Source organism: Pyrgilauda ruficollis, unplaced genomic scaffold (assembly GCF_017590135.1).
Source record: "Pyrgilauda ruficollis isolate IOZ18807 unplaced genomic scaffold, ASM1759013v1 scaffold5, whole genome shotgun sequence".
In the NCBI taxonomy this organism is placed as follows: Eukaryota; Metazoa; Chordata; class Aves; order Passeriformes; family Passeridae; genus Pyrgilauda; species Pyrgilauda ruficollis.
In genome coordinates this window covers 4,017,877-4,034,986 of record NW_024526599.1, presented here as the reverse complement: position 1 = coordinate 4,034,986, position 17,110 = coordinate 4,017,877, and positions in this window count along the sequence as shown.

The window sequence follows — 17,110 nt, the reverse complement described above, 5'->3', positions numbered from 1 at the left end:
GCACATGATGCTTCTCTGCTACAGCCATTAATTTACTGCTGGAATAAGAAGAGAGAAAAACCAGTCAAGTGAACTTCTCTTCTGCAGCTTGTGTCCTCTAGGAGGTTTGCAAACACACCAAGTGTCAGCTTATGGATGGAAAGGAAAGCTGTAGCCATAAATGCTGTCCCTTACAGCTACAGTTACCATGGTGCATCTGCAACCAAGGCTATTCTCTTAAACACTGCATGAATAAAGATGAAGAAGGAAACATTGGTCCACTATCACAGATTGAATGAGAGACAGCAGAGGGCAAAAGGGTAAACCACAAGGAAACAGTGGAATAGCAGTGGTCTTGGCATAATCCAGCTGCTTATGTGGTAGGTAACTTTTGCAGGCACCAGAAATAAATTTTTATAGAAAGTCTTTGGGGGGAGTTTGCAGGCACTTCTGCATCTGTTCATGAAATCACAGAATGATAGCATTAAAAAAATGTTAGACTTAAATGGTTTGTGGAGATTAGCAACCAAAGGCAGAAATAAATGTTTTAATAATGCAGGAGATGAGATATGTAGGAAAGAATAAAGAGCCTTGAAAACAAAAGACAAACATCCTACATTTAATGTGACAGGATAGGTGGAGCTAGCTGATGAAGTCAAGGAAAGAAGTGACAGGTCAAACTGAGAGCTAAGGAAATTCTCTTTAGAGCAGCAATTACCACTGACAGAAGTGGATCAACCTGCATTGCCAAAGCTAGAAGTGTTGTTGGCATAATCAAGGTATACAAGACAAAGCTATGAGAATGGCCTGGAAGGCTAAGGGCTCTGTTTCAGCTACACTGAGCTTCAAGAGGTGAACATGCAGGTCCAAGCAAAGATCAGACAGGACAAGACTTCAGTTTAATCATGGAAGTTGTAGAACCTGGATGATGACAAGACACAAAAGTAAAGTGTGTGAATTTCTGTTCTGAGATATCTAGAAGACAGAGGACTAATAAGAGGGAAGCTTTTGGAGATTATGGCTATGAATTATGGTGGTTTTGAGAGAGGAAGAAAAGGAGGATTCAAAAAGTTCAAGACAAGAATTCAGTGCATTCTACATAAGAGCCATGACAATACACTTAAAGGAAATATCAGTTGTTGATCATTTTTAATTCTCTGTCTGTGTGAGCCTCACTATTACCCTGCATGCTTGTGCGTGCATGCATTAAAAACCAGAGAGAAAGTAGAATCTCAACTAATCGTCTTGACTGAAACTAACTCTTGACTGAAAAAAGGAACCTACTAAACAACACAGGGAAAGCAAAAGAACTTTAACAAACCAGCCCACAGAGAATGCAACTGCTTGTCAATTTTGAAACTGTTTTCTAGATATATTAGTAAAAGAAAAAAAAATATTAAGGGAAAAAAAATCTCAAGTGTCACTTTCCATTTTCCTACATCCTACATCTCTTATATGAGTTTCACAAAATCACAGTATGGCTTTGCATGAAAGGGCCTGGGGAATCCATCACCTCTGGGCAACATATTTCCATGTTTTACCACCATCATTGTAAAAAACTGCTTCATTATATCTAATCTAAATTTAACATATTTTAGAACCACAGGCAGATTTTTGGGGTTTGCATCATAAATCCTTTAGAATGTAGCAATGGACAAAGCAGATCTTCAGTAGCCCTTGCAATCTCGATAACAGCCTATGACTACTTTGAGAAGCAGGATTTTTTCAAATCCACAGAGTCATACAGAACCTGAAGCCCTGAGGCAGCTGAGCCAGCCAATCTGATAACAACACTGTTATCATAATTTATGAAAATTTATTGTGATCAGGACACTGATAAAACATCTGTTTTAAAAGTGTGCTCTGCCAACCCTTTAAAAAAGTAAGGAGCAGAATCCAAAGAACAATCTCATCTGAAGTCCTGGAAATTATGGAGCACCTCTTCTTTGAATACATTTCCAAACACACACATCCCCAAGGAAGGTAAACAGGAAAATCAGCACAATTCTTAAGCTTAAGCCACACTTAGCCAACCTACAGACTAACTACCTGTAGAGAGTGGCAAAAATAATGTCTCTAGAATTTAGTAAAGTTTTTGGAAGCTGAACAAGTATGGGCTGGAAGAACAGACTCCTAGGTAGGCTGAAAATAGGCTGGACTGCAGGGCTCAAAGAATACTGCTGGGCACCAACTGCACAAAGGCTGGCTGTCCAAAGTGAGAAATGTTTGCCAGTGATTGATACCAAGATCTGTGTTGTTTAATAACACCTGGGCAATAACAATGAGCTTCCAGAATAGTGCAAAGTTTTGCACCTGGGGCAAAGTAAACCCACGCTGGGAAGCAGATGGATAAGTTTCAGCTCAGAAGAAAAGGATCTGTGAGATACAGCAGACACCACCCTGAACAGGGCTACAAATGCTCACTCAAAATGACCAAGGCAAACTGAACACTTGACTGTACTGACAAAACAATTGGAGTTGTTACCCTCCTCTACATGGTGTTGGCAAAGCATCAGGAATCTGTGCCCGTTTCCAGGTAAATATGGAGAATTTGAGAACATCCAGAGAAGGATCACTAAGATGGTCATGGCCTTAGAGAATATGATTCCTAAGAATCAAGTGAGGGAGCTGAGCTTCTGTAGTTCAATGAAGAGGCCAAGGATTGCTAGAAGAAATACAATGCCAATGGAGTCAAATTCTCCTTGACAGCAGCAGGTGAAGTAACAAACTGTCTTGACCACAATCTGCAGCTTTGGAGATTCCAAGTGGACATGAGGAAAAGCGTACTACAAACTTATATCCTAAAGCTGCCAAATTTATGCTAGAGGATCAACACATTTCCCAGTCAACCACCTTGTACCCAAAGTGCAGACACTAACGCCACCACTCTTTTTGTCAACACCGAGCTTCTATCTGACTATTAGATTTAATAGGCCAAACATCTCCGACTGAAAGACCTTTCTTGAAAAGGCATTATAGCAGAAGTTCAATCAGCATAAGGCCTCCAAAACCTGTACCAACTTACTCTGAAAATTTTTTTGTGCAGGGGATGACAGGAAAAAGGAGTGGAGATTGAAATAGGGAGCATGTTACCCTTCCTACATTTATAATATCCTGTGAAGTTACCACAAAAAGGGATTTGCAGGTCTGAGCTGTCATTGCATAACATTTCAAAGCCACAGTCCTCTCTCTGTGATTCCCTTCTAGCCCAGATCTGAAAGTTTCCCACTCAGAGAAGGAAAACCCAAGGCCCTCTATTTGTAGCTACATGCTATGCCTGCAGTCAAACTGTCAACATCTAAGCACTCATGTAAACAGGTACATATTTTAATTCTTTCTCCCACAGGCATAATAAGTATTATTAAGTCTAGGGCAGACAGCAGATTTTAAAAAGGCTTTAGTTATATCAATAGTAAGTTTGAATGGTTTTTTAGTCTGCTGTAGTAAGGCAGTAAAATATAATAGCCTCTTAACTGACACATTGTTATCAGTCTTATTACGGCTTTCTTCGTGCCTGTCAGTGGATTATGGTAATTTTTTTAGTCACAGGTCTAATCAAAGTAGAAGACTCTAAGCTACTGACAGCTCAGGAGAGCTATAACTGCTTACATAATACTGTCATGAAATTCTAACACAGGCAGAAACTTCAGCATCTCTCCAGTCCAACTCTTCTCCTTAAACAAAGCAACTGTTAGAACAACAGGTTCCTTTTCATGCCAAAGGAACAAAGAAAATCCTATGGTTTTCCTCAAATTACTACGATATTCATAAAAAGAAACCTTGTTCTTCCAGGCAGCTGGTGTGATGCACTCTAGAGATGGCTTTGTGTTCAGGATTGTAAACTCATCTTAATATCTACCTGTCCAAAACAGCTCTTTGCTTATTTCTGAAGAGCTGGTCAAGTTAAACCATTACCCCACATGGCAAACATTCCTTTGTACAACTGAAACACCACCTTCTCATTCAAGCAAGCAAGGTGGAATGAATTTTTTATTCAAAGAACAAAGGAAGAGCTTGGTGCAAGCATTGTACAGTGGCTTAGAAGGGAAACAGCCAGATTGTAGCCAGGACCACAGACTGAAAGCTGAATTGATGCATAGATTTAGAGTGTATACAAAACACTGCATGAAGGCAGCTCACAACACCTCTCCAAAAGAAGTAAGAGAGTAGAGGAGCTTTCACTTTCTTCAGGGGTACCTCACATGCCAGCTGCAGCAATGGTCAGTGACCCACTGTATCCATCACTGCAACCACTGAAATAATTCTAATTGAAGAATGGGATTATGCTAGTGCTCAGCTGCTGGGATCTTGAAGCACCACCAATCAAAATTAAAAAAAAAAAAAAAAAAAAAAACAAAAAAAAACAAAAAAACCAGCAAAAAACCCCAACAAAAAAAAAAAAAAAAAAAAAACAAAACAAAACAAAACAAAAAAACCAGCAGAAAACCCCAACAAACAACAAAACAAAACCTAAAAAAACCAACTAATGGGGCAAAACCCCAACAAACAAACAAACAAAAAGACCCAAACCAACCAACCAACCAAAAAAACCCCACACCAAAACCCACAAGACACCAGATAATAGACTGGAGGCACGTATCAGCAATCCAAGAAAGTAACACCTGCTTCTGCTATGGAAACCAAGAATAACAAAATCTTGAAGTGAGTAGGAATGTTGCCACAGCCTGGTTTTCATTCATTTGCCCTTTGCATATAAAGCCAGGTTGTTAGTGTCCTGAAGCTTGATCTGATGGTGAGTGACATTCCTCCAATAAAATAATTTCTTGTTTTCCTCATGAATGTGTTGGATGTCAGAACACTCTCAGGTACAGCAGCCATGCACTATGGAGGTGTCTATGAAAGAACCTAGTCACAAGATATAGCCATTCCTGAGCATGACAGAATGGGTCTGAAGAGAGGCCTCAATATATTTGAGTATTTCCAAGTCTTCTCTTTCTCCTTCAAACATTTTTTTTATTTTGCTTGACTTACAGACAGCTAAAAAAAGCCAAAATCAAAAACAAGCCTAGACAAGTGAGCTAAAGATTTGATCTTCACATAAAATAATACAGGCAGGTACTGAAACGCTGCCTGATACTACATTTCTATTACCCACAATAGTACAAATCATACCCAAAGAACATTATAAAGCAATGCAAAACACTTAGAAAACAATATGGATTTTTCTTTTTATTGTGTGCAAGCTGAGACGAGTTTTATTTTTTAAAATCTGTTTAAATTCCTGGCTACTTCAATGGCCACAGTATTATCAGTCAAGTATAATAAGAACTCCACAGAGCTTCATGAGTCACAGTATTGGATACAAAGCCAACTGATGTCAAGGTGAAATATTATCTTCTCGTTGATTTTAAAGGGCTTTGAATCAAGCCTATAGCAAAAGGCATGAAGTGAAGCAACGCAAAAACACTTGAAATAAGATAAACCACATCTTAAGATTAAAGACAAATTATTATATGATACAGAATCTCCAGCACTTACTGCTTATCCTTGTAGGATTTAATGCTATTTTCTATAGTTTCCATTCTGCAATGAACTAAGGTTATCAGCAATAAAGATTTCTGTAAGACATTTCACCCTGCTTTTGCAAATCCTTAACCTTTTCCACCAGATTTTGATATAGACTTCAATATCATCCATCATTTTTAAAAGCATACTAATTTCAGAAACTATTGAAACAAGCTTTATCATAAACAAGTCAAAGTGCAACTTGAGGGCAGAAAGCAGTGAAATCCGAAGTATTTTCAAAATAAAAGTGATACAGGGTTAGCTTTTGCAGCTGAAGGAAAGGTGTTGCAAGTAGCACAATGGGGTTCAAATTATAGGTGAAAAAATACCGTCTACTAAAATCCTTCTTTTTATAGGTCTCAGGGTTTACTGTCAGAATTTACTGGAGGAAGGGGAGAGCTTACTTAATTATTCAGTAAGCAAGTTCTAACTGACCAGCACTACCCAACATGAATTCTTACTAGTGTCAATGAAGTATCTTAAAAGTAGTTTTCGATTGGTTGGTGATAGGCTCTGGGCAAATACTACATGAGCTTTTTTCATGGTTTTTTTTTTTTTAATGCATTCCTTGTGAATTAGAAAATCTATCCAAACTGGAAGAAATTTTTTCAAAGCTCATATCAATACTCATCTTCTGTTAATAGCTATAAAATTCCACCTCATTAACATATGACAGAAATACTGTTGTAGTTAATACTTCAGATTAATGCTCAGAAGTAATAAGCGAGATATCAATAGAAGCAAGAATTGCTTTTCTAAGGGAAAGCCACAGCAAATGCCAAAACTGAAAACTACTGAGATCTGGGATGTAGTCACGTGCCATGCTGTAACACACATCGATTCCAGGTTCCACTCTGACCGCACCGTGCCCCTATATCCTAATCACACTTTCCAGCCTGGCACTCCACTGCATGTAAAATAACACATGGAAGTACAACAGGATGCCAGCTTGACTGCTAAGTCCTGCCACTGCACAGCAATGCATTAAAATGAACATTTTTTGTTTGCTTTCCCCATGTGGTAGTCTCTGTCTTCCCAGTGATAGGCTTTCCGTGGGGGCACGTGATAATTTAAGGTGCTGGAAGGTTTAGCGGACAGCAAAACATACTTCTCACTACCACAGGAAAGACAACTACTGACTGCAAAACTCACTCTAAACCATGCCCTCTAAAGATAACTGGCCAAATGCTAAGAACTCCTCTGAATTCCCTGGAATAGAACTTATTTCCCCCCTACTCTGCTACCACCCTTTAAGGTTCTGTTTGTAAAAATGGCAGAGAGTAGGCAATTTAATTTATGCTGATATGGGCCCAATAAAGGAGCGACAGCTAGCAGAAGGAGCTGAGAGGAGAAAAGTATACAAATTAAATATGGATTACTTGACATCAACTTTCACTAATGTATTCAGGGCACTCAAGACTCATTCCTAAGGGATTCAGGCTTGGAGAGGGGGGGTTGTTTGTTTTGGGGGGTTTAGTGGAGAGGGGTGTTATTTGTGCCTGATTACTCTATTGTTGGTTTTTTTGAGTTAAGAGTCAGTAACACAGAGCAGTCAGCTTTGAAGGTCACTAGATAAGGACATGACACTAGAGTGTTTTTCTTCCTGCTGTTTTCCCTGTACAGTGCACCTAAAATAACAACATCATCATATGCTACTTAGTGGAATTGAATCAATTATATCAGATGCTGTGTTGTGCTCAAATACATGAAGCCAAATAATGAGCATTTGGCTTATTGTTCATCCTTTTCAGGAAACTTGGTCTTGTGGGAAACTGACAACCAAAACAAAACACCATGTTATAGCCTGTGGGGAGTGCTTCTGCTCCAAAAATATGATAAATACCATTGTCTTTCATTGTGGAGGTATCCCCCACTAACACAGGCTACTTCTGATGGCAGGCAAGCATAGAATGAGCCACCTGTATGCCTCACAACAGATTTCTGAACAATACCACTTTTAGAGAGCCAGAAGTATCAGGCCACAGATGGTGCTTTAAAAACCATTAGTAGGGCAATTTGTTGCATCTCACCTCAATCTTTTATTTTTGCAATTATGCAATAATATATGCAAATCAGTCACTGAATTTTACAACAGCTATCATTCTTTTTCACAAAATCCACAGCACCACAATCATAATAATAAAAGATTAATAATCTACATCATTGTCTCTTGAGCCTGCAACACCTCCTCAGATTGAAGATCAGCTGGACAGTGCAAGACAATATGTCAGACATCTTGGTCCCTATGGAGGTCTCAAATTAACATCTTTTATTGATGAAATATGCTGATGGAAACACCCAAGTTACTGAGAGAGGAAAAAGTGCTTTAGGTTTTGGACAGTTCCTAGACTCTTGGGACAACTGGGAGTACTTCAGGCTTTTCTCTTCAGAGTTGCTGTTTGCGTGTAGTGCTGGGGTTTTTTTTAATTCCCTGCTTAGAGGATTTAAAAACTTTCTGCTGCTCTTTTTAAAGTCAAGCCTCTGAACAATATCTACGTATGCTATGATCTGAGAGGAGGTCATATTCTTTCCATCAAATCAACCAAGGTTGTACTGTAATGGTTTTCCAAGCACTCTGGGCACAGGAGGCCTTACAATCTACTTATCAAATGCGGTTCAAGTGCCCCAGCCAGGTGGGCTACAAAAACTTTGTAATCAATTTGCTAAGCATTTTCATCTCTCTCTTGTTTTCCATAAAAGAATTTATTATCTCTAAAACCAGCTTTTTAAATACATACATTTGTAACACTCAAATCTACCCTTGTATTTCAATCCTATAAGGGAACATTCTGAAAATGAAATGGCAGAAAAAAAATGAGTTGAAAAGGTCATCACATCCCTAAAATTCTATTTGCCTCTGAAATTCTAACAGACAGTTTTGGACCTGACAGGACAAACCATATTGTGGCTGCTCCAGGAAGTTTTGCAGTCACCACTGCTGCCTGTGAGCCCATTGTAAGCTTGCACAGATTTTCAACACAAGTCTCCTCTTTCAACTATTTTAGAGTATTGGGGGGGAAAAAAAAAGAAAAAATATATTACTCAAAAGAGAAATCCTAATGTGCTACTGAAAAGCCCATTCGACTTAAAATACCAGGAAAATTCCCTAGAGAAGGTTGGCTCACCATCTATTTTTTAATTGCCATCATTAAAATTATATCTGTATTGCAAGTATTTCTCTTACATGGAAATTAATAGAATCTGCCTTCTCTCAAGCAGAACAATTAGCCCATTCAGAAAACCTACATAACTTCTAATAGCAATTTGAAAGTGTTTATACTGCAGGTTTATACACTTAGGTAGGAATAATTAACTGCTCAAAGCACACAGTGGAGGACATCTTGCTAGGTATCACTTCTGTTGGGAGAATCTGGTAGTTACATTGGATCACAAACATTAATTTAATAATTGTTTCTTTGTTTTAGTACCATAAAATAAACATAGATGTTTATGCCATTTATAGCCATAAATATTAGCTGAAAGAAAAGTGAAGTATCTCTATCAGCACCAGTTAAACGAGAATTCCCATCAAGGTGTGATATTTCAAGTAAAACCTAGGCCACATGGAGAGAGTTCAGAGAAAAACAGAACATATCTGAAAATACCAGATATGAAGAAAGACAGACACAGGACTATTTAGCTTGAAGAGATCAATGGAAATGTACTAGTGAGAGTCTTACTGGATTATACAGGACTGCTGCAAAGAAGAAAGGATTCATTTTTTCCGCCTACCCACTATGAACAGTACAACAAGAAGTTGTCTTAATCACGGGGGGGAAAAAAAGAGTTTGTGGTAAACAAAATTTTGCATTAGTGAAGATAGTGAAGGACTAAAAAAAGTAGGAAATACCTGCTACCAGAGGCCCTTGAGAACAAGCTAGACAAACACCTATCAGGAGCACCATCAGACATAGATGACTTCAGGACATTCAACAGTATCTCTTGATTTTCTGCATACTCTTTTTCCTATTTGAAGTGTTTTGCAGAATGTATCTGTTATGCATTTTAGCCCATCTCCATTTTTTGGCCTGGGGTAGTACAAGTATTCATTCACTCACTGAAAGCTGTAGCAAGGAGAACCACTAGGTTTGAGGACTAAAAAAAACCATGCCTCGTTTTAGCTGAAATAAAGTCTATTGGATTTAAAAAAAATTATAGAAAGTACCTGAATTTGGGAGGGGAAAAATTAATACAAAAAATGAAGCAATAACTTAGGGAGTACAATCCACTATGAGATTTCTTGAGGGCTAGTAAAGACCTGAGAATATTCTTGCTAAACCAAACATATGCATACTGTGGCTGAGAAGCAATACATCAGACTGGCCAACTTAGGCAGTATACTGTATTTTATTTCTCTTTCAAAAAATTTAAAGAGCTATGTAAATTCTAGAAAGACACATAAAGCATTTGGCACCTGACACTTACATGCACTTACTAATTGGGGACACTTACATGCACTTACTTCAGTTAGGGACTGAAACAAAGGAAGTTAAGAAGAAATTTCAAACATGACAAAGCAAGAACACAGCATTATTTGTATGCCCTAGCCTTCCCTGTGTTCATTTGTCAAGTAAATCACTACATCCAGCAGATAATCTGACTCCCTTCTCAAAGCGTTTAAGAATTTGTTCATGCCTTACACATGATTTAGCAGCTCTAGCATTTATTCATGGAAGGAGGAGGTGGCAGAGAAGCAGGAGAGAAGGAAAAGGTTTATCAATGGACATGGCACAGTCACACTAATAAGTATGGGGGCAGATGGTGCAAATACTTTGGTAATAAATAATTATTTGAAGCATTGCACACAGGCAAGAAGTCTCTGGGGGTCTCAATAAAAAAAGGCTCTTGCACCACTGCACTGATTAACTTCTTACTGCAATTTTGTTATCTACCTTTCAGTAAGAACTAAAAGACAACAGGATTCCTGGAGGCTCCAGTAGGATGAATGGTACAAAGTCTCAGGCAACTACCACAACAAACCTAGCAAATTTTATGTTAAATCTTGCTACATTTTAAGTACAGGTTTGTTGAATGTTTCAAGATACAGTGTCCACTTGATTAAATAGTCTTGAGTGTGAAATCTCTGTGCAAGGAATTATCCAGGGTAGAAAAGACTGAAGGTTTGCTCCAAACATATTTTTTCATCCATTTTTGAAATAAATTGTGGAATGAGGTAACAATTCTAGTCCAATACTATTATCAGCATATGAAACTTCATCTACTTCTTTGAAGGACAGGGTCAAATAATATATTCCTAAAGAGTAGTAATTTACACCTCAGTCTCACCAATTTAAAGGATCAGAGTGAGGCACAGAATAAATGAATGGCTTAATTCTACTGCTGGAGCAAATATAGAAGCAGCACAACTGGAATCCTAGACAGGATGGCAAAACCACAGCCGCACCTCAGCCAGCCCCAGCACGTCAGCACAAACCTGCCCTCTGCCATGGCTTGTGGCAATACAGCAAAGCACAGAACGTGCCCCGTGCCCTGCTGCAGGGCAGTGGTGTCACACCTGGCACACCGCGGGAGAACAGGGCTGATACAACAAAGGCCACCTCCCCAGGGGCTGTGGCACAGGTGACAATGTTTCTGTTACCTACCAGAGACTCATCTGGTGACTGTATTCAAATTGGGTCAGACTGTGGGTCTGACTATTTATTTTTCTCTTGCATGAAAAGGGAAGAAGAGACAGAGCACTCACTTCCTCTCTCATAAGGAATTTCCCTAAAGGCCCATAGACATATATATACGTATAGACATTTCAATAAACCACATTTCCTCTGCTGACAATATTTTCTCTCTATTTCCATGCCAACCTAGTTGAATGGGTTGTCAGTCACTGTTTGGCTAACCCTGACTTGTCCCAATATGTAAATTAGACTCCCTAATTAATTAATTAATTCCCTAGAGTGGTATTTTTCCCATATTTAAATAATTTTACTACTTATTACTTGGACAATGAATCCAGACCTGGGTGTTTGCCTATGCTAATAAATATATAACAAAGAAATGAAGATTTCTAGTGCTAGCACAGTGACATGAGATAAGAAGTACAATGAGAGTTCTAACGTTTACTAATGATGTACTTATGAAATGTGGACAAACTGTGAAACTGATGGTTTAAACATCTTTTAATCTTGACCAAAATAAAAATATGCAGAAATCAAACCAGAACCAAATATGCAACATGCAACACCCAATTACTGTGCTATACCAGTAGTAATTGCTGAGGCAAGTCCAAGCAGGAGCAGCCAAGCCATAGGACATTAGGCACTGCATTCACCAGTTTACTTTCAGGCAGCAGAGCAGATGCAGTCCATTCATAAAACCCTCTACACAATAAACAAACTTTCTGGACTGAATCCCAACCCTGACTACATTCACCTAGTTTCAACTGCACCACAGCTCTGTTTACTGCCACTGATCATGGGAAGAAAACATTCAGCCACGTCCACCCTTCAGTAACACTGTTGAGAAGCAGCATCAGTTCCATTTCTGCAATAGGACTCGGCCAGTTTCTCTGGAGTCCAGGATTATCAACTCTCAAAGGAAGAAGAATAATGCTTTATTTCTTCAGTCAAAACCATACCCCTCTTCAGCTTTCTCACACCAACTTTGTGACAATCTGCTTACAACTGCAATATCTGAACAGGCTTCCCTAACTGGAAAATCCTCATAGATTTAGTGCTTTTCTGAAGGCCCCACTCCAGACCACCAATATATTTCTTTTGCACTGTCAATGCTACTGCCTCTAAAATCAAGGCCACTGGAAACAATGTGAACCTGAATCCAGACCTAGTGTAACTATGCTAAAAAAAAAAAAAAAACACCTCACAAAGTAGAAACAATTCCATAACATTTGGGTGGAAGATTTATTTTGCTATTATCCTCTAGAAAATTCCACAGTGGGATATGAAAACCAATATATAAAGTGATTTTCAGCTATGTCTTACAGAATTAATCTCAGAGAAATAGCCAATGGACAAATACTGAAGGTCAATTTTTTTTTTTTTTTTTTTTTTTTTTTTTTTTTTTTTTTAATAAGCAAGTAGATTAATAGCATTAGACAAGCCTTGTTTAGGAAACCTAAGTCAACAGTACTTAAAAAGCAGTGTGTCAGATAGACAGACTCAGACATCTTAAAGGAGACAGCATTTCTTGGCATCTTGAACTACTTGGTAAGTTACAGTGGAAGGTCTTCTCCAGAGTTTTTGAGAAAGCTACACAGTCTGGGAGAAAGAACTGCTTCTGCTTACAGATTGCATTGTTGGGTGGCAGTGGCAGTAATGAAGATTGGTGATGAAATCTGCTGAGCTCATCCATCCCTCCTAAACATCCAAGTAATCGTAAGAGCTTTCAGCTTTCTATCCCAGTAAGTGCTTCTCTGGCCTAGCATGGCCTGCCCTTCACATCATGTTAGTGACATCCAGCCATTGCAGGGGAAGTCCAGCGCAATTATTCCAGGTTTTCATCATTACTTTGATGGTCCTGCTTCTCTCTATCACCCCTCAGATGGACTTAGAATAGCAACCTACAGATTTCTGTATAGCAGCAAACTATAAAGGTCCAGCTATGTTCTGACCTAGTCCCATTACTACTAGAGACATTTCTGTGCAAGTGAAAAAGAGGATGGATGGCAGAGAAGAAACACTGTCTGCCACCACTATCATACGACTTGTTAAATTTGCCTCACTAATACCAGGGCAGATTGTGTAAATCACCTGCCTAGTAAATTTGGTCCCTTGAGTTTACAGTTTGGTATAAACTCTAGCTTGATTAATCATGCAGCAGTTCCCTAATCCTGCTCTGTTCACTCAGAGGATAAACATTAGATATTAATTTTTTAAGGTTCTTTTTTTACAAGCTTCTAGAGGCCCATGTCCATCTTTAATGCACTTTTTTAGTTAATTCCCAAAATCTAAACATCTGACAGATTGAAGCAGGTTACAGATGCCTTTGAACCCTTTGAATAATCACACTATGCTCCTGACTTTGTTTATTTCCGCTTCTGTCAAGAGCATTAAATCAACAACTTCCATTATCAACTGAAAATACATAGCGCCATCCTGGGATCTCAAAGATTCAATTCTCTATACTCTCATTATACTTACTTTGTAACATTCAGAACAGTTACTTCAGCATCTTGTAATTCTTAGCTACCTTTTGATATTTGGTATTTCATTTTGAAGTCCCAGCTTTGAGATTTTAGCTGGGAGTTTGGTAGCTTCATGAAAAATCACACCCCTAAATTTGACTTTATATTGTGAATTAAAATGAGTTTAAAGAAAAAGTGAGACTCTAAATCTTAGCAGTTTTGGGAAAATAGAAATCAAGTAATTAACACTTACTACTACTTGAAAAAGAAAGGAAAAATTAAAAATATAGCCTAACATCCCTCTTGATTTAAAGCCAGTCTTGGGATGTGATTTGGGGGGGTTTAAACTCTCAACACTAAGAACTGCCCTTTCAATGAATTCACGTGCCATAAATTTGGATCCATATTTAAATGCACAATAGAAATTCAAGCCTGAACAGTTAAGTGAATACAGCCACACTGTGAAGAGATAAGCTATGAATGAATAGTTTAATTGGACACATGCAAAATTAACTTGTCAAAAGTAATTACTCTATACATGATCCAACTGGAAATGTTTTATATTATCCACAAGTTGAAAGAGTATTTATGCTATTCCTTGGCCTTTAAAAGATACATTTACAATATGCTGATTATTTACTAAGCTGCTATCATGCATTTGCAAACCTTTCAAGCATTCTGGTAAAAAGAGACAATAAATTCATTTTTGTTCAGTTCCTGCTATGTTTTGTTCAGTATTTGCTAAGAGGTTAGCAGATACACTGACTATATTTTTTAATGAAAATTCTCATATTTTCTTCTCCTTATGCTAGAGTAAAATCATCCTGGCTAGAGGTATATGTTTGTTTTCTGTGTGTAACAATAAAAATGGATTTAAAATTAAACAGATGGAGACTGGGAAAGACCAAGTAAACATAATCACAGTAAGACAAACAAGCAAGTGTCCATATTTCAAAAGACTGTAAGGAAAAAGAAAACCAAAACAGAAAACCAGACATGCTTTGAGAAAGAAGAGTCCAAGAGGAAGTAAAAATCTCTCCCTCACAGGACCTAAAAGAAACAGCAAGCTTTGCATAACCCATACAGAAGTAAATAAAATGCTTCCTGAACTAGACAGTTCCCATCTAGTACCATGAGACAGGAGATTATAATTGGAAAAAGAGAATGTGTTGATACACAGATATATTTCTTCCAGCTATGCATAAGGCAGCTGCATAGCTATTCAAAATAAGGTGTCATTGAATTTCCACCTCAGTAACACAGGAAGCCGTAATCCAAAGTGGGCCTTTGAGGTCGGGTAGCCTCAGATAGTTGTAGTTCATGTAGCTCAGATATAGTAGCTACTGCAGGCCTGGCCCACCCCTAAGGCTTTTCTTTACATGCAGTAACAACACAAGAATTGTCTCGTGCCTTGGCAGAGTATCCCTTCTCCTACAGATACCACCCTGGTGGAAAAAGCTTCCTGTGCCATCACTCACGCATTGCCTTAATCCACACGGTAGCAGAACACGACAGAAGAGAGATCAAAAGCATTGCTGGAACAAAAGCCAACAATGGATTCTTATGCCATTACCATTACTTTTGGCAGCTACTGTGAGCATCAGCAGAAAGAAAATACTTCTAAAGAGAAAGCTATGCTACCAGCCTATAAATGCTAACATCTGGAAAGGATGGAAAAGGAAAGACATATGGCAAAGCTGGAAAGGTTGGTCTCTAAAGTCCCTTTGGCAAAGTTGTTATTGCAATTATCTAACACATACTACTTCCTTTGGGTTTGCTTTAGCAATGGTATGGGGAGTCAAACCCAAACTCTTACTCAATCCCCCAGAGCTGTCTTTGAACAGTTCCTGTAGAAGCAGCCCTTTGACACAGTCTAAGTATCCTGTGCTGCTGTGAATTCCCTGCACGTGCTGCTATCCTGGACAAAGCAAAGAGGAAATACAAACTACAAAGATTATCCAGTGTATTAAAACTTAATGAGCCATTGCCCCAATATGTGCAAAGCACACAACACCTCTTTCTTACATTCTGGCTTCAGACTGCAATTTACTAATCAGCTGCTGAAGCTGAAGCACCTCAGTCCCAAAGCAGTTACTGACTGATTGGTTAATAGAAGTTCCTACAGAGAGAATTTCACTTCCATAATGGAAGGATTTCATTTAATCTGAGATGATGAAATCACTTGCTGAAGCACTTCAGTCCCAAAGTAGTTACTGATTGACCAGTTAATAAAAGTTTCGATAGAGGAAATTTCACTTCCACAATGGAAGGATCTAACCTCATCTAATGTGAGGTGATGTAAAAAAAAAAAAAAACCACACACATACAAAAAAACCACCACACGGCCCCTAAACAAAAAAACCAACCCTATATACATGAGAAACTTCAGGTAAAATCAAAAGATCCCAAGCCCCAACTTCTTTCCCCCACAAAACCACTTGAACAACAAAACCAAACCAAATACCGGCACTTAATTATTTTCCTTACTTTTAAAGTAATACTAAAATAGGTATTCTACTATCGATATAATTTATACACTGCAACAAGACTTGAAAATGTCTGCTGTCCACAAGACTGCACAATTATTCATACTTTTTTCAACTAACAAGTTGGGAAACAAACTCTGTGATATAATATGTATGAAACACCAGGAGTCTTCAATGGGCCAAGTCATCCCATGAGCAAGGGACAACTCAGGTCAAGTTCAAAAGGAGGGACAACTCCCAGGTGAAGGTCATAATGAAATAAAAAGGCTCTGTTTAGTTACCAGCCTGTTTCATATCAGCTGTGGTTACTGGTGGGCAGCAGTTCACACCAGTCAGCATGAACTGATGGCACCACAGAAAGCCCAAGGACAGAATAAACGACCCACAAGAAACCACTTGGCTGAAATTTTTTGGCAGTACTGTCTATTAAGACACTGGATACAGAAGTAACAAAACAGAAAATATGTTTGCACTGCTTCTGTGCGTTCTGGCCTGTTTTAAAGGCTTTCATTTCTCCAGGTTGTCACAATCTGTCTCCACCTTCAAGCTCTCAGTTAATGCCTGTGACTAACACACTATCTTTACCAGGTCCACGGAGAAATCATAAACTGGATGCAAAAGCAATGAGTCTCAAAAAAAAAACCACAAAACCAGCCCAAAACTGCATCAAATTGTGAGATAGATGTTTGGATGTTTAATTTCAAGGGTGCTGCCATCCTCTTTTAATTCTCAGGAAGAAGTGATGTTTACATTTTTTTTTTTTTTCCCTGTAAGAAAAGTTACGAAGCACATAGGTATGGCATAAATACAGAACAGAGGGGGAAAAAAAAGCCAGACACATCATAAACATTCTTGTCACTTATTACTAAAAAGTGCAACATAAACCAGATTTTGCTTTGAATGCCACAGGCACTGTGTGAAGATGAAGACAGCAGTGCAGCTATGCAATTAAAGAAAGAAAATTTTACGTTCCAGAGTGAAAACATTATATCCAGTAGGACAAAGGTTTCAACATCAGGTG